The 19,239-nt window shown below is 31.5% G+C and overlaps 1 protein-coding gene across 2 annotated transcripts in view; it reads right to left on the bottom strand.

Moving 5' to 3' along the window:
• The window catches only part of LOC128253197 (neurotrimin-like), a 192,453-nt gene extending 174,514 nt beyond the window's left edge, over positions 1 to 17,939 (bottom strand). For both annotated transcript variants that reach the window (XM_052981423.1, XM_052981421.1), the window contains exon 1: positions 17,805 to 17,939. The gene's annotated coding sequence lies outside the window, so the exon portion shown is untranslated. The remainder of the gene's footprint in view (positions 1 to 17,804) is intronic.
• Between the last annotated feature and the right edge of the window lie 1,300 nt (positions 17,940 to 19,239).

Below are 19,239 nucleotides of genomic sequence, written 5' to 3'. Positions count from 1 at the left end.
GGCAGGAATATTTTTTGTTTTAGTTCGATTTTGTACTCGCCCGTTGAAGGCACGGTTCCAGATCGCCTGCCTATTATTTTCGTTTTACTTTCGCTAGTTAAAAAGCACATACAAATCGGTCTGCCTGCCAAACCAACTAATCTCAAAAATTAACATTTAAACTTTGTAAATAAGGCCTTGGTGCCATTTAGAATAAGCTTAGTGCATAATTAATTGGAAATTTGTGCGTGTTTCTTTTATTTGGGCATCACCAAGGGTAGCGCTAATGCCCGTATACAAAAATATCAATTTGTTCTTTTAATATCAAATGTACAATAATAAAGTTTTTATATTATAAACATCAAACTTACAACATCATCGATTCTACATTTAAATATCAAAAAATGTTAAATAATTTAATACAATTTTTGTGAAAAATTGATATAATCGAAACGTATATATATACATTTCGTTGATATCAAAGTGATACGTCAAATATCACGCATAAAATGATACGGAATTTCATCGGAATGAGAATCATATCCTATCAATTTTCTTTCTGTGTAGTGATAACGATCACCTTATTGTCCTTAATGTTAAGACTCGGTAGCATTGGCTCCAAGAACGTAAAATGATTTTGTTGCAAGCCTATTCGAGCTTTCATTGCTTCAGATCAACTGGATTTAAAATCATAATGACCGACTTTTAAACTTAACTTTTGTTTCTCTACTTCCTTTATCTCTTACTGAAGAATATTACCATCCCACCGTTCAGCTTTCTTTAAATTGCGTTTTCCATTCCGTGATGTATTCAATAAAGCCACAGCTAAGATTGTGAAAGTCATTTATTTATTAAGCATTACTTATTATTAGGGAGTACTCACAGTGTAATAATTCAAAATTGACTATAAAAGTACACAATTTAATAAAAAGTCTTGTTTTCTAATTATAATATTGAACTAGACTTCTTAACGGTAACATTTATATAAATTAATACTTATAATTTTTTTTTTTTGTTTCTATATTCATTAGTTATAGTTTTAAAATTTTGTATACCCTTGCAGAGGGTATTATTATTTCAGTCAGAAGTTTGCAACGCAGTGAAGAATACGTTTCCGACCCTATAAAGTATATATATTCTTGATCAGCATCACTAGGAGAGTCGATCTAGCCATGTCCGTCTGTCTGTCCGTCTGTCCGCCTATCCGTCCGTTTCTACGCAAACTAGTCCCTCAGTTTTAAAGCTATATGCATGAAAATTTTCGAAAAGTTGTCTTTCTATTGCAGGTAGTATATAAGTCGGAACGAGCCGGATCGGACGAATAAAGCATATAGCTCCCATAGGAACAATAGGAAAATATAACTTTGCTGTTTTTTAATTTTTTTTTTCTTTTTTTTTTGTTCTTTGACATATAGTAATGGTTAAATATTTCAGAATTACGGTTTAAATTTCATCAAAATCGGACGACTATAGCATATAGTCCCCATAGGAACAGTCTAAAAAATAAATGAAAAAAATTATAACTTTGCTGTTTTTTAATTTTTTTTTAGTTCCTTGACATATAGTAATGGTTAAATATTTCAGAATTACGGTTTAATTTTTTTTAGAAATTCTTTTACGTTTTTAGTTTTATTAAAATCGGAAAATGATATCATATATCTTCCATAGGAACTCAAATAATTGAGCTGCAAATCATCATAGCTTCAATGCTTTTAAAAATACACGCAAGTAAATCGTAATCATAATGCCTTCTTAAATATTTAATTTTTGCAATAGCTGCAAGGGTATATGAACTTCGGCTTGCCGCAGCTTGCTTTCTTTCTTGTTTTCTTAAACATTACTAAGCATTTGTTTTATCGTGATAAAGGCCCCGGACAATTTCAGTGGGACCAATAACATGTATTTGACAGCATACATGTGTACATCGCAGTTAGACAACACAGAGGGAAGATAATTTACATAAATAGAAAATAATAAAATACCAGAAACTGAACATTTAGGGATCTTGAGTTTTTAAAAAAGATAAAGCGGAAGTTGCAGATACAACTGATTGTTGACGATTGTGACAGTCAGACTGCTTCCAACTAAACACTGAATGTAAAAATAACTACCTAGCACGCTGAAGCATTGACTTTAAAAGTAATTCGGAGTTATATTGTTATTCTTTGTTAATTAGAAACGTAAGTACCACTGGACGAAATTGGTATAGCTAATATATTTGCACATATTTTCCAATCTACTTATTCTATGCCCGATTACAAGAGCGATCTTAATTATCCATGTCCGTTACTTCATGTAATTCTGTAATTTTGTAACTTTGTAATTTTGTAATTTTGTAATTTTGTAATTTTGAAATTTTATAATTTTGTAATTTTGTAATTTTGTAATTTTGTAATTTTGTAATTTGTAATTTTGTAATTTTGTAATTTTGTAAATTTGTAAATTTGTAATTTTGTAGTTTTGTAATTTCGTAATTTTGTAATTTTGTAATTTGTAATTTTATAATTTTGTAATTTGTAATTTTGTAATTTTGTAATTTTGTAATTTTGTAATTTTGTAATTTTGTAATTTTGTAATTTTGTAATTTTGTAATTTTGTAATTTTGTAATTTTGTAATTTTGTAATTTTGTAATTTGTAATTTTGTAATTTTGTAATTTTGTAATTTTGTAATTTTGTAATTTTGTAATTTTGTAATTTTGTAATTTTGTAATTTTGTAATTTTGTAATTTTGTAATTTTGTAATTTTGTAATTTTGTAATTTTGTAATTTTGTAATTTTGTAATTTTGTAATTTTGTAATTTTGTAATTTTGTAATTTTGTAATTTTGTAATTTTGTAATTTTGTAATTTTGTAATTTTGTAATTTTGTAATTTTGTAATTTGTAATTTTGTAATTTTGTAATTTTGTAATTTTGTAATTTTGTAATTTTGTAATTTTGTAATTTTGTAATTTTGTAATTTTGTAATTTTGTAATTTGTAATTTTGTAATTTTGTAATTTTGTAATTTTGTAATTTTGTAATTTTGTAATTTGTAATTTTGTAATTTTGTAATTTTGTAATTTTGTAATTTTGTAATTTTGTAATTTTGTAATTTTGTAATTTTGTAATTTTGTAATTTTGTAATTTTGTAATTTTGTAATTTTGTAATTTTGTAATTTTGTAATTTTGTAATTTTGTAATTTTGTAATTTTGTATTTTGTAATTTTGTAATTTTGTAATTTTGTAATTTTGTAATTTTGTAATTTTGTAATTTTGTAATTTTGTAATTTTGTAATTTTGTAATTTTGTAATTTTGTAATTTTGTAATTTTGTAATTTTGTAATTTTGTAATTTTGTAATTTGTAATTTGTAATTTTGTAATTTTGTAATTTTGTAATTTTGTAATTTTGTAATTTTGTAATTTTGTAATTTTGTAATTTTGTAATTTTGTAATTTTGTAATTTTGTAATTTTGTAATTTTGTAATTTTGTAATTTTGTAATTTTGTAATTTTGTAATTTTGTAATTTTGTAATTTTGTAATTTTGTAATTTTGTAATTTTGTAATTTTGTAATTTTGTAATTTTGTAATTTTGTAATTTTGTAATTTTGTAATTTTGTAATTTTGTAATTTTGTAATTTTGTAATTTTGTAATTTTGTAATTTTGTAATTTTGTAATTTTGTAATTTTGTAATTTTGTAATTTTGTAATTTTGTAATTTTGTAATTTTGTAATTTTGTAATTTTGTAATTTTGTAATTTTGTAATTTTGTAATTTTGTAATTTTGTAATTTGTAATTTTGTAATTTTGTAATTTGTAATTTGTAATTTTGTAATTTTGTAATTTTGTAATTTTGTAATTTGTAATTTTGTAATTTTGTAATTTTGTAATTTTGTAATTTTGTAATTTTGTAATTTTGTAATTTGTAATTTTGTAATTTTGTAATTTTGTAATTTTGTAATTTTGTAATTTTGTAATTTTGTAATTTTGTAATTTTGTAATTTTGTAATTTGTAATTTGTAATTTTGTAATTTTGTAATTTTGTAATTTTGTAATTTTGTAATTTTGTAATTTTGTAATTTTGTAATTTTGTAATTTTGTAATTTTGTAATTTTGTAATTTTGTAATTTGTAATTTTGTAATTTTGTAATTTGTAATTTTGTAATTTTGTAATTTTGTAATTTTGTAATTTTGTAATTTTGTAATTTTGTAATTTTGTAATTTTGTAATTTGTAATTTTGTAATTTTGTAATTTTGTAATTTTGTAATTTTGTAATTTTGTAATTTTGTAATTTTGTAATTTTGTAATTTTGTAATTTTGTAACTATTGAAAATTACTGTTAATGTTATTATTATAATTTTTAATATTGTTTTATTCCAATATATGTTTTTTGGTTTTTTTTGTTTTTGTTTTTATTTTAGTTCATAAATATTATTATTAATCCTTCCAACTAGTACACCATTTCATCAGAAGATAGCATTAGGAGCAACAACTATTTTTTGCATATCTTGTGAACCACAAAGACCAAACACTTCCACACCATAAAACAAAGTCGGAACAAGGATAGTTTTCGTTACCAACAGTCTTATACTTTCAGTTAAAAATTCCCCTATTTAGCAACCTAAAACTGAAAGTTTATGGCCCTGATACTAACGCTTGCTGCCTGCAGGAAATATATGATTGAAGTTGTTTTAGTGAAGAGCCTGAGAAATTAAATGTTTTTTAATTTTGTGAACAAGATTTCATGGTGGGCAGCGTCAAATACCTTGCTGTGGTTCGGCAAGGTCGAAAGTTTTAGCCAGGAAAGTCTCTATTCGTTTTTGTACTTTATGGATGTCATAAAAAATGAATTGGATACGTATGTTATATATACGAACATGTTCGGTAAGAGAATTTTTATAACTAAAACTATCATCACAGGTTGTTAAGGTATTCAGGTAATTGTTTTATCTAGCTTTAGGTATATTAAATTCAGTAAAAATCTTATTTAAACCCAACGTCAACACATTCATTCACAAAGTTTTGTTTCTTTCAAACACATTAAGTTTTAAGCTTTAGAAGTTCTTATACGCTGAGTTCCGGAAACGAATCTTGTTATTTATATCTTTACTGAACCAAGAATCTAGACTTAGGTGACTTTTGTTTGCCAGAAATACATTTATCAAACAGATACAAAATATTATTGTTGAGAAAAAAATAAAATCTCTAAAAACGTATAGGACTCAACATTAAACACAAAATTAATATCATAGGTCAGGAATATAAAGTCATCTTTAGAAAAAGCAGGTACAAGTAATTGGTCATATATCAAAGCCTCATTAGAGTCATTTATGGAAAAACGTCAAGTCCTCATTCACGTACACCGCTGTCAAGCCTATCATGCATAAGCTTAGTTGCTGTTTTGTCTCGCGGCGGCAAGACCCTATGGGACGTAACAAAGCAATTTTTTCTCGGGTATTATCAAGCTTGACCAAAAATAATCGGATCAACCGTTGAATTCTATGTCTTCCGTGCTCGGTATATATCGCGGATTCTAGTAGGAGTGAGTTTAAGTGAGAAGCACTATTGATTAAGCAGTGCACGAAGGTGTTTACCTTCCACGTGAGGTACTCCGTGCATACGCAAATCACATGCGATGTTTACCATATGTTGAGCGGCCAATTTAGTCTTTACTCCTCTCAATCCTCCCGCTCCAGATGATTCGTGCGCTCCGACATCCGCTCTGTATCGGTGCGCATGTCGGCCATTTCGAGCTCCAGGCTGGTAACAAGTCAAGACATCAATGATCCGCTGCTCAGACCCTTTAACAAATGCTGACAACTGCTGTGTCTGCTCCTGAGTTGTGGGGAGTTGGCATCGGATAGTCGCTCGTCTGGCGCGCCTGTGATTATATAGAGATTTTCAGAACCGGTGAAAACGCACAGGTATGTGTATGTTGCACTGCTCTGTTTGGCGCTTATTGTTTGGTTCGATCGCACTCATACTGTCACAGCAATTTGGAACTTGCTGATTTGTAAACTCGATCTTTAGTGATAGAATCATGTTAAGATTATGTATTGTTGAACGTTGATGCACTATAAACAGTAACAAGAAAGGAAGCAAACTTTGGCAATCCGAAGTTCATATACCCTTGCAGCTATTGCAAAAATAAAAATTTTGAAAACATTAAAATTATGATTGACTTGCGTGTATGTTAACATTGAAGCTAAGATGATTTGCAGCTCAATTATTTGATAGTTCCTATGGCAGTTATATGATATCGCTTTCCGATTTTAATCAAATTAAAAGCGTAATTCTGAACTGTCAAATTATTAATTAATCAAAAAGAATTTCTATAAAATTTACAAAACAAAAATTATAAATTTTTTTAAAAATATTTTTATTGTTCCTATGGGAGAAATTTAAATCGTAGTTCTAAAATATTTAACCATTACTTTATGTCGAAGAACTAAAAAAAAAAATTTTAAAAACACCAAAGTTATAATTTTTTTGTATCATTTTTTCCGATTGTTCCTATGGGAGCTATATGCTATAGTAGTCTGATCCGGCTCGTTCCGACTTATATACTACCTGCAATAGAAAGACAACTTTCATGCAGATAGCTGAGAGACTAGTTTGCGTAGAAACGGACGGACAGACGGACGGACAAACGGACATGGCTAGATCGACTCTCCTAGTGATGCTGGTCAAGAATATATATACTTTATAGGGTCGGAGATGTCTCCTTCACTGTCTGACTGAAATTATAATACCCTCTGCAAGGGTATATAAACAACAGCCCAACGGAACCAAGCACGAGCTTGTTAAGCGCGGGACCTATTAACTTAGTGGGCAGCTATCGAGTTCGCGAGGAAATAACAAATAACTTAATGTAGAGACATTTATAAAAAAACTTAAACTAAGAACGGCGCAAATATGTTAAATCTGTAGTTTTTAAGACAGGAATAGAGGTTGAAATACAAATTTGATTATATAGATTATTATAATTATTACAAAGAACACGAAAGAGTTTATGCAGGCCAACATTGGAGGTACATCTTGGCAAGTTAAGAGGATGGCCCATTAAAAGCTAAGCGGCTTACCAATTCCTTGAGTCAATATCAACTTTGACAAGATGGTGCTTAAAAATAGTTCCAAGCATGATTCTACGATTAACAAGAGTAGGTAAATTAAGTAACAGTAATCTATCAGAGTAAGAAGGCAACCTTACGTTTTGATTCCAGTACAGAGAATTTTTTTTGTACAGACTCAATACAATTAATACTATCAATCAATTGGGAACTCCAAACGGGAGCCCAATATTCTAAATTAGGACGGACATGAGAAGTAAATAATAATTTAGCTATATGGATCGTCAAGTTCTTTTGACCATCGCTTAATAAATCCAAGAACACTCATAGCCTTGTTAACAGTAGACTTTATATGACAGTCGAATTTTAATCTAAATCTAAATCTAAAGTCTAAATCCAGAATCCTAACTCCTAAATCGTTGACCGAATATATTCGGTCCAGTGGCATTTTGTGAAGAAAATAGCTTATAAATGAAGGCGTACCCCATTAAAATGTCTTTACATTACATCTCTGAAAACAATCAATATCAGACTGTAAACCAAAACCCGAGTGCCAATTATTATAGGACAAACAAAGTTAACATCATCAGCTTACATTAATACTCGAGAATGTGTTAAGACAGAAGGAAGATCATTGATGAATAAAGTAAACAGCAATGGGCCCAAATGACTACCCTGAGACACTCCATATGTTACGTTTATCATATTCGAAACTGCGTTTTTAAAAATAGCCCTCTGAGTTCCTCCGTTCAAATAATTTGAAATCCAAGATTATTTGAAAACTCGAGCTGATCTAATTTAAAGAAAAGAAGGAAATGATTATCAGAATCAAAAGCCTTGCTAAAATCTGTATATATAACATCAGTCTGCATTTTATTATTCAGTCTTTTAACTATAATCAATTCAAGTAGGTGTCTATTGGAATAATTTGAATACGTTGTATAAGAACATTTTTGCCATTGATTTTAGTTGCTTCAATCAAATTTGGCATCAGATTCTTTATTGGCAGTCGTGTACCATTACACATTTTTGTAGATTAATATTCCGTAATAATATTATTAATGAACCATTTAGGAGGCGATTCAAATTCCGGCAATTTCACTTTTCCGTTAGCGCAACACATTGCAGCCGTCTCACCCGGAAATGTAGCTTTCACTTTATAAAGGAAATGAAAATTTGTTCGCATTTGTTTAATCTTCGATCTGTCACACTTAACAGGAAAAACTTGAAGGCTGTCATACGATTAATGCGCGGGTGGATGCGGGTGTGACAACAGAACAACCATGTTTGAGATATATGGGTAAGTTTGGTCAAACGGTTCGATAGTTAGAGTTAATGCGAACAGGACAGTGTATGGTTATAAGCCATCATTAAACTAAGACGAATATATTATAAAAAGTTTTATCAAATTCGGTTTAGGAGTGATGAAAATACAGATTATCATTTAACTTTAGGTTAATACATTTTAAAAACACTAAAAACTAAAAAAAAGCATACGACTCTGATGTATCGAGCCCACGCCTCTCAGCTTTCCAATATTTATAAGAGCAGCGCATTAGACCGCTGAGCTACCAATTTTATTCATTTGCTTGATTCCAGGGAATTTTTGATGACTTTTTGTTCTGCAGTTAAGGGCGATTTCGCGCTCAAATTAACAAAATATTGGCATATGCTCGGATAAAATCGCCGAATTCATCTTATTTAGAAAACTAGCCCTAAAAAAAAAAAATTCATGGCAATTTATTTAATACTTAGGGCCAATTTTTTTTATTTTAATGATACTTTCGTGTTTAGAAAAACTGATTTTGAGAGCAATAGTCGTGAAACTTGACTATAGCGTTCTTTTTTTTAATACCCTTGCAGACTTTACCGAAAAAGATTATATACTGTGCGAAATATTGTTTTATGGGATCTATAGGATATAGGTTTTACCCTGATCAAGGTATGCATAAAAAAAATACGATTTGGAAAGATTCAGGTCAAAAGCTTGTATAATGCGCGAAATATCCTGAAAAACATCAAATTTTACCCAATTTAACCCTATTGTTCCTATGTGAGCTATAGGATATAGACACGCGCTTTTACCCTGATCAAGATATGCATAACAAATATCTTCAGTTCCTGCAAGTTATGTCCGATTGTTCCCTTGGGAAAAGATATAGACGTCCGTTCGGGGCGCTTTTCAAACTTGATCTGTGTACACATGTTTAACGACGACTGTGAAAGTTTCAGCTCGCTAGTTTTTAAACTGAGCTCGCAAACGGTATTGAAACAGACAGACGGACGGATCGACAGACGGACATGGCTATATTGACTCCCCTATTTATCCTGATTTTTAAAGCTATCATGGCGAGATTAGACCTAACCTACGCGGATAAGACGCCCATACAGGACATTCAACAAGAACTTAACCTTATACGGCAGTGCGACATGCCCATGACAAAGTATTATGATAAACTAGCTTCGCTAGTAAACAAAAAGCTGATATCATGATATTGCAGCTGCAAGAGTCCTGAACGAATAATACAGGAGCGATGCACTGCATACCTTCATTTCAGGGTTGAAAAACTCTCTAAGAATGGTAGCATTTCCAGCAAAACCAAAAGATCTGCCCACTGCCCTTGCATTGGCACAAGAGGCGCAGTCTAGCTATGAACGCAGCCTTCTCTACAAGGCACACTGATAAACAATTGGGAAAATCCCAAAATAAAAATACTAAATTCTAATCAACCACATTTTAAAATTTTAACCAAAAAAAACGCTTGCTGCAGGCAGCGAAACTTTTCACAAAAAAATCAGGGTCAATCGGTACTAGAACCTAAGATTATGAGAAACGTGCTCAAGATAATATAGGGGAACTCGTGGATGAGGAGTACCTAACCGAAGACTGTAATTTTTTGGAGGTGCGTCCCTGATTCCGTATATAAGCCGAAGGATAGTAGGGAAAACAATTCAACTTCTAATAGATAGAGGTACATCGAAAAATGACATAAAACCTTTCCCGGTCTGGCACACATAAAAAACGTGGAGGAACCTCTAATGTTCTCATCCCTTCCTGTTTCCGCTAAACTGCTGCAAGCTTTAAGTGTTGGCTATGCAGTTCGACAGATGGCGCCACCTTGACTTCGATTATTTTGTGTGGGGAAATATTTGGTTTAAAATTTTTTGGCGTATTTAACAGTCGGGGAACTCGACTTTAGCGTTCTTTTTTGTTTTTTTTTTTTTCGAAAACCTTTAGACAATTAGAAGAAAGTAAATGCTTGAATTGAGTTTAGCACCGGTAGGATGGAACATAAATCAGGTTCGGAAGATTTGCAAATATAAAGACGATGAAAGTGACAACAAGAAAAAACGCCTAGTTATCGATTTTAGGAAATTAACAGCCGGCTTCCATTATCGAATTAAAACGCATTTAGCCTAATGCGCATTTATTTACACAGGGAATCCAATAAGGCTAAATGCCGCATTTAAAATAAATGCGATAAATAAATGAGTTAAAAAAATACGCCCGAACAAGTTTTTAAAAGATACCGGAAAATAACGATATAAACGATGTTTTGTTCGTGCCATCACCACAATTCGAGGATGGCGCAATTTTTGGTTTCTTTCGATTATAAAATCTAGTTTACATAAAAATGACTGAAAACAAGAGCACACGCAGCAAATTCTGGTCGCAATCCCTCAATACATTTATAGCAGCTGAGTTTTAATGCAAGGATGGCGCAATTTTTGATGCTTTTGAGTATAAAATCTATTTTCCATAAAAATTACTGAAAACAATAGCAAGCGCAGCAAATCCTTCTCGCAGGTCCACAAGGAATTACTGCTGCATCTCTGGCAGGAAAATACTACCACATATACGGGGATCCTTGATCTTTTTTAGAAACTGTGGTCCTCTCCTTTGCAAACCCGTCAAAAACCCCATCAGCTTCCCTTTCTTGTCGCCCAAGTTGGCAACTACCTCGATAGCATTATGGATGACCTGCTGAGCACTAAAGATATCCGTAAGCTTGCTTATATTCATGATTTTTAATTTATCTCGTTTTGATTTGCGACAGTTCAAAAGTAAACAAACCCAAATCAGCTGTTCGTGCCACTCACATGTCGGAGTAGCATTAGTTAAATGATAATGCGCCAATGGAATCAGACACATTTAAAAAGTCCACTAATGCGGAAATGGAATCAGCCTATTAATCAGAAAACGATAGACGGCAAGTATGGGAAAGACTAAGTGTTTTACGACAAGGGACCTTAAATCGGGCTTTCATTAAATCTACTTGACTGAGATAGATAGGGGAAAAACCGCCTTCTCTGTTAACAACGGAAAATATGAGTTCTGTAGATTACCTTTCGGACTCAAGAACGTATCCAGCATATTCGAAAGGGCAATCGTCGATGTCCTACGGGAAAAATATTAAAGACATGCTACGTGTACGTCGATGATGTTATCGTCTTCTCCAAAACTAAAAAGGATCATATTAGGGATATAAACTGGGTTCATGCTTATATGAAGACGGCATGAGGGCATCTCAGGAAAAGTCTAAGTTCTTAAAAAGGAGTGTAGAATACCTGGGATTCATTGTGTCATGCGCAGGAATTAAAAGGTCCCCAGATAAAGTAAAAGCAATCGAAGCCTTCCAAGCACCTAGTCACTTTATAGTCCTATATCATTTTTGGGTCTCTGTAGCTTTTATAGATGCTTTTTAAAAGGTTTTGCCCCAATCGCAAGACCACTAACGTAAATCTTAAAAGGTGAAAATGGTAAGGTAAGCGCAAATCAATCAAGAAAAATTAAAATTGAGTAATCACCCAAACAACTAGAGTCATTTGAAAACATAAAAAAAATTCTAGCATCAAAAGACGTGATTCCAGCGTACCCCGATTTTTACAAACCTTTTGATCTGACAACGGACGCTTCCGCGCACGGCTTAGGGGCTGTGTTGTCACAGGAAAATAGTCGAATAACCTGCATCTCCAGAAAAATCCGGGACGAAAAATTGTATTTTGCCAATAAGCGGGAATTTCTAACCATTGCATTAGCACTTAAAAAGCTGATAAAATAATTTGTAAGAAAATTAAACATTTATACTGTCAACCAACATTTGACGTACGCATTATCAGAAAAAACATTTTCTACAAGCCAGGCAAACAAAATGTTGTAGCCGATGCCCTCTCACGACAGCATGCGAATCCCTAACAGGACAACTCCGAATTTTATATCGCTACCATTCATAGCAAAGATTCTGTCACGTACACTATAGAGTCAGTAGATAAGTCGTCCTATTTTGATGAAATTTTAACCGTAATTCTGAAATATTTATCCATTACTATACGTCGAAGAACTTATAGAAAAATTTAAAAACACCAAAGTTATAATTTTTTTTATTTACTTTTATGATTGTTCCTATGGGAGCTATATGCTATAGTCGTCCGATTTTGATGAAATTTAAACCGTAATTCTGAGCATATAGCTCCCATAGGAACAATCGGAAATATAAATGAAAAAAAATTATAACTTTGCTGTTTTATAATTTTTTTTTTTTAGTTCTTCGACATTTAGTAATGGTTTAATATTTCAGAATTATGGTTTAAATTTTATCAAAATCGGACGACTATAGCATATAGCTCCCATAGGAACAATCGGAAAAATAAATGAAAAAAATTATAACTTTTCTGTTTTTTAATTTTTTTTTAGTTCTTCGAGATATAGTAATGGTTAAATATTTCAGAATTACGGTTTAAATTTCATCAAAATCGGACGACTATAGCATATAGCTCCCATAGGAACAATCATAAAAATAAATGAAAAAAAATTATAACTTTTCTATTTTTTAATTTTTTTTTAGTTCTTCGAGATATAGTAATGGTTAAATATTTCAGAATTACGGTTTAAATTTCATCAAAATCGGACGACTATAGCATATAGCTCCCATAGGAACAATCATAAAAATAAATGAAAAAAAATTATAAATTTTCTATTTTTTAATTTTTTTTAGTTCTTCGAGATATAGTAATGGTTAAATATTTCAGAATTATGGTTTAAATTTTATCAAAATCGGACGACTATAGCATATAGCTCCCATAGGAACAATCGGAAAAATAAATGAAAAAAAAAATATAACTTTGCTGTTTTTTAATTTTTTTTTAGTTCTTCGACATTTAGTTATGGTTTAATATTTCAGAATTACGGTTTAAATTTCATCAAAATCGGACGACTATAGCATATAGCTCCCATAGGAACAATCGGAAAAATAAATGAAAAAAAATTTTAACTTTGCTGTTTTTTAATTTTTTTTTAGTTCTTCGACATTTAGTAATGGTTTAATATTTCAGAATTATGGTTTAAATTTTATCAAAATCGGACGACTATAGCATATAGCTCCCATAGGAACAATCGGAAATATAAATGAAAAAAAAATTATAACTTTTCTGTTTTTTAATTTTTTTTTAGTTCTTCGACATTTAGTTATGGTTTAATATTTCAGAATTATGGTTTAAATTTCATCAAAATCGGACGACTATAGCATATAGCTCCCATAGGAACAATCGGAAAAATAAATGAAAAAAAATTATAACTTTTCTGTTTTTTAATTTTTTGTTTAGTTCTTCGAGATATAGTAATGGTTAAATATTTCAGAATTACGGTTTAAATTTCATCATAATCGGACGACTATGGCATATAGCTCCCATAGGAACAATCATAAAAATAAATGAAAAAAAATTATAACTTTTCTGTTTTTTAATTTTTTTTTTAGTTCTTCGAGATATAGTAATGGTTAAATATTTCAGAATTACGATTTAAATTTCATCAAAATCGGACGACTATAGCATATAGCTCCCATAGGAACAATCATAAAACTAAATAAAAAAAAATTATAACTTTGGTGTTTTTAAATTTTTCTATAAGTTCTTCGACATATAGTAATGGATAAATATTTCAGAATTACGGTTAAAATTTCATCAAAATAGGACGACTATATCATATAGCTCCCATAGAAATAATAAAATTATATAAAATAACTACCTAATAATTGAGCTGCAAATCATCACCATCATCATATACGCAAGTAAATCATAATTTTAATGTTTTCAAAAAAATTTAATTCTTGCAATAGCTGCAAGGGTATATAAACTTCGGCTTGCCGAAGTTTGCTTCCTTTCTTGTTTTTAAATAAGCTTTATTGCTATTTTTGCTTTGGAAGTACTACAAATATTGTCTCACAAAAATATTTGTTTTTTGTATCAAAATTAAATTTGTATGTTTCTTTTAAGATTTAGTATTTTGTGTGTAAGCTCGGCATTGATTCCACCTCATTTCGGGAATTTTCGACCATTCCTTAAGCAAAATCTCCTTTAGCTTGTTCTTGGAAGATATCTTATGTTCCTGGACTTTGAACTTGAGATGGGCCCAAAGATTTTCAATGGGGTTGACGTCTTGGCTCTGTGAAGGCGTTGGAATTATTTGTATATTGTGAAACAGTCACATCTTGACCTTCCAAGCTTTGTGTTTGGAATCGTTGCCCTGTTCATAAATGAACTTGTCGTTTTCTACACCCAGAGAAAATTATAACAAATAATTTTAGCACGGACGTTCTTGAAAATCGGCCGAGTAATTCTTAAAATTTTTAGGACGAACGTCCTTCGGCTTGCCGAAGTTTGCTTCCTTTCTTGTTTTTAAATAAGCTTTATTGCTATTTTTGCTTTGGAAGTACTACAAAATATTGTCTCACAAAAATATTTGTTTTTTGTATCAAAATTAAATTTGTATGTTTCTTTTAAGATTTAGTATTTTGTGTGTAAGCTCGGCATTGATTCCACCTCATTTCGGGAATTTTCGACCATTCCTTAAGCAAAATCTCCTTTAGCTTGTTCTTGGAAGATATCTTATGTTCCTGGACTTTGAACTTGAGATAGGCCCAAAGATTTTCAATGGGGTTGACGTCTTGGCTCTGTGAAGGCGTTGGAATTATTTGTATATTGTGAAACAGTCACATCTTGACTTTCCAAGCTTTGTGTTTGGAATCGTTGCCCTGTTCATAAATGAACTTGTCGTTTTCTACACCCAGAAAAAATTAGAATAAATAATTTTAGCACGGACGTTCATGAAAATCGGCCGAGTAATTCTTAAAATTTTTAGGACGAACGTGTACAAAATAAGAACGGGTCTTACTTAATAATAATATTTTAAAATGTTTTTTTACATAGAGAAAACGGTATTTTTCGATTTAACCCTGCTTATAGTGTTTGTAAATAATATCAGAATTATTAAAAAAAGTTAACTCTATTAAAATCTATTATTTTAACAAAAAAAAACAAGAACTGTTAATTTAAATCAAGAACATTTCGTTCTTAAAATGATTGGCCTAGGGGGTAAGTGTCTTGGAACATCAACATTGGGTAAGCTATTCAGAACCCAAGCTCAAATCCCAGAAAAAGTTTTAAAATTTTTTTTTGTTGGTTTTTATGTTTTTTTTTGCAATCGTTTTGCTTTAATTTAATTATATATCTAGTTGACCTCAAAAGTATAGCTAATAAAAGCTATTTTATTGCAAGCAAATTGCTTTGAATTCTTATACGGGCGTAGTGCACAGTAAATTGTGTTGCTAGTGTGGCGCAACCGGCTAACCGGTTGCGACGACTTGCAGTAAACAAAATAAGGTTTGCTTTTCTGTCTCCTCTACATATCAAAGAAAAAAACAGACAAACAGACATTTTTAAAAAATAACTTAAGCTAAGAAACTTTTATTCGTATACGTGCATAAAGAATTTTTTGAACTCAAACCAATTTCTTTCGCACTTTCTTTAAGCACTTTTAAGTTCTTAGACATATGACGTTCTTTCTCAAATGTAGAACTTCGGGATTGAATAATTCGTACTTGAATATTGCCTTTTTTACTTGAATCAAAAATAATCGAATTTACCCTACTTTTGGCACCGTTCGTTATTGATTTGACACCGAAATTCTGGATTTTTTCTATGAGTGTAGACTTATTTAAGTGGCACAGGAGTGTAAATTTTTCTTTAATATTTTTAAATACCCCTAAGCATTAATAATTCCGTCTATAAAAACCAAATTTCCATCAGACCCAAAGACATTAAATTTGCTTTCGTCACTAAACATGACTTGCTCCCAGTATTCTAAATTCAGGTCTAAATAGGTTACAGCAAAAGATATGATGATGGATGAGAGCAAGAGTATCTTTCTTTTCTGATTTATTAAACCATTACTGTATCCAAAAGAAAAGTTACATACGTTTTTATACCCTTGCAGAGGATATAACAATTTTGGTCAGAAAGTTGTAACGCAGTGAAAGAGACGTTTCCGACCCCGTAAAGTATATATTATATATTCGATGTAGCCATGTCCGTCTGTCCGTCTGACCATCTGTCCGTCTGTGAGTTTCAATTTCGCTTAAAAGCTAGCGATCTGAAACTTTCACAGTCGATCTACTTTTGAAATTTTTGCAAACTCGGCAAAGTCCGCAAGGGTATTAAAACTACGGCTTGCCGAAGATAGCTTCCATCTTCGTTTTCACATATTCTTTTTAATATTTTGATTGTTTCCATGCGAGCTATATGTTAAAGATGGCCGATATTAATAAAATTAAAATTAATTCTGACTTATTAAACCGTTACTAATTCTCTAAGAACAAAAAAAAAATTAAAAACTAGCAAAGTTATAATTTTGATTTATTTTTTTTTCTAATTGTTCCTATAGAAGCTATATGATAAAGTCGTCTTATTCTGCTCGTTTTAACTTATATAACACTTGCAACAGGCAGCAACTTTTGGGAAAGTTTCATGCAGACAGCTTTAAAATTGAGAGACTAGTTTGCGTTGAAAATGACGGACGAGCAAACAGACGGACGGACAGACGGACATGGCTATCGAATCTCCTAGTGATGCTGATCAAGAATATATTTGTTTTATAAGGTCGGAAATGTTTCATCACTACGTTGCGAACTTCTGACTGAAAAAGGAAAAATCACCCTTAACTTAAACTTATTTAAAGAAGTTTTGTTAGATTCAATTTTATGAATTTTCATTGATATGTATATTTATAATATAAATTATTTGCTTACATTAAAAAAAATATGTATAATAAAAAAAATTACATATTTGTATTTTTTTTTTGTCGTGAATTGTACTGGTTGTTCCTGTTCCTGTACACTTTGATGCAACATTTATTTCAAGCGTTGTATTTAGGAGTATTGTATAATATTTTTGGCATAATTACGATTAACTCAAAATAATACAAGTAACGCATGTTAAATGTTAAATGTTAAATGTTTATTCCTTTTAGGCTTTTATGTAAGTGTTTCGAAAGGTATATAAGTGCTCTGCTACTGACGGAAAAAAAAGAAAATTTGCATGGTAAAGCATTTCATGAATACTCATAAATCAATGTCGAAAGTGATTTCTTAATATAATAGTTTAAATAGTAGACTGAGTAGCAGAAAGACTGGGTCTTATCAATGTAGCAAAGTAGTAAAATAGAGACGAATGCCACGAATTTTATACTGCAGATGCATTAATATAATAAATAAATACAAAGGGGAATTTGATTAAAATTTTGTGTCCCAAGTTTTGTATCAATTTGGTGTTCAACAGAGATCAAAGGGTTATTAACTAGTTTTAAGTAAAAGTAGTTTTTATTTTGAGATGATCTTTTCTAAAAAGTAATGTAATGCCAATAAAAAAGTATATAATTAAGTTGCATGCTTAAATTTATCCCTTATCTTATGTCCCATTTTTTCTTTAAAATAATAACTTACCTAGGTAATATCTGGGTACTGAATACGATGCTGCAGTTGCAAGGCGTTTTGACTGTCAGTTGTCAGCAGGAATCAGCAAATCAATTTATAAATAGAGGAACGAGACGTCACAACAACGGATTTTCACGATTCCCTTCTGCCCTTTTTGCAACACAACTAAATTAGGGGACCACGCGGCAGACACACAGACAACGTCACAAAAGCAGCAACACCGGTGGGCAGACGATGTGCATAGATAATAATCACTCACCGAAGTTGATCAAAACAGAAGTTGATAGGAACAACAATCCGCAACTAAGGACACAACAATGGCAACCTAAAATATTATTATTAACTATTTGCCCACCGTCAGCAACACCAGGTTTCAAAACCAAGTACGACACACTCAGCGGAGCAGGATAAGGTTGCTGTTACGGAGTTGGAACCGAATCTCGCAACAACCGAAGGCAACGACAGCCGATTTGACACTAGCGAACGAGCAGCCGACCGCCCAGCATCCAGTCGACGAGTCGTGGGAGTCAATACTTCGGCTGCGGCATGTTAAAAAGATAAACAAATGTTGCGGTTGGTCGTGAATAATGTTAGTTTACATGCAGATGTTTATTGCTCCCGTTGCGAACCTAACAGCACTTACTAGCCCTAACAGCACCAAAAACATTTAAGAAAAGTTCAGGCAAGTTTGCTATGTTCTTAAATGTGGGCCCACCTAAAAAAAATGGTATTACTAAAGTCTTAAAACCTCATAAGCCTCAGATATAAATACAACTATTTCAAAAAAAGAGGTTCTTTCTTATTCACATATCCGAGTATCATCCACATATTTTGTCTTGTGATAATTTTCGGAAGAACTTTTAAATTAGTTTGCATATGTATTCCGCTTGATATTAATTGTATAAAATAAAATAAAAAGTCTCTAATGTTTGTGGTTAGGAAGCAATTTTTTAGGTTTTGATAGTTCCTAAAAAACATCCTTTTTGCTAAATGTTTCTAAGAGTTAGAAACTTTTAGCTTGCAGCTAAATTTGACCAGATTGGTCTACTATAACTGCACAGAACGACTGTTACATCAACATTTATAAAAGAGAAATATATGAGACATTTAAAAGCCATGTGAACAGTACTCCTCGCAACTAAATCCTTTTTAAGCAATGTTAATTCCTTAACATTTACCGTTATTACCCCTGACGAAGCTTCTACCGAAAGCCTAGATGCAGTTTGCAAGTCTGCTGATGCTTTTTAACGCTTACAAAGCTTCTGCCGGCAAAGCTTTCCTTAATTTTCTGTTATCAGCGAAAGCCAAAACACAGGCAGGAAAGCTGCATTTCGGCGCACCATCCCCACACATCCAGCTGTTGCTGGGCGAAACAGAACAGAAACTCCGACTCTAGGCTTCCCGTGCGTTTCGCCAGTGACTGAGCGTGTGGAGTTGCATTGAC

This window comes from Drosophila gunungcola (genome assembly GCF_025200985.1).
Source record: "Drosophila gunungcola strain Sukarami chromosome 2L unlocalized genomic scaffold, Dgunungcola_SK_2 000007F, whole genome shotgun sequence".
Classification (NCBI taxonomy): domain Eukaryota; kingdom Metazoa; phylum Arthropoda; class Insecta; order Diptera; family Drosophilidae; genus Drosophila; species Drosophila gunungcola.
The sequence above is the reverse complement of the archived record's forward strand: the minus strand, read 5'-3'. Positions and strand labels throughout refer to the sequence as shown.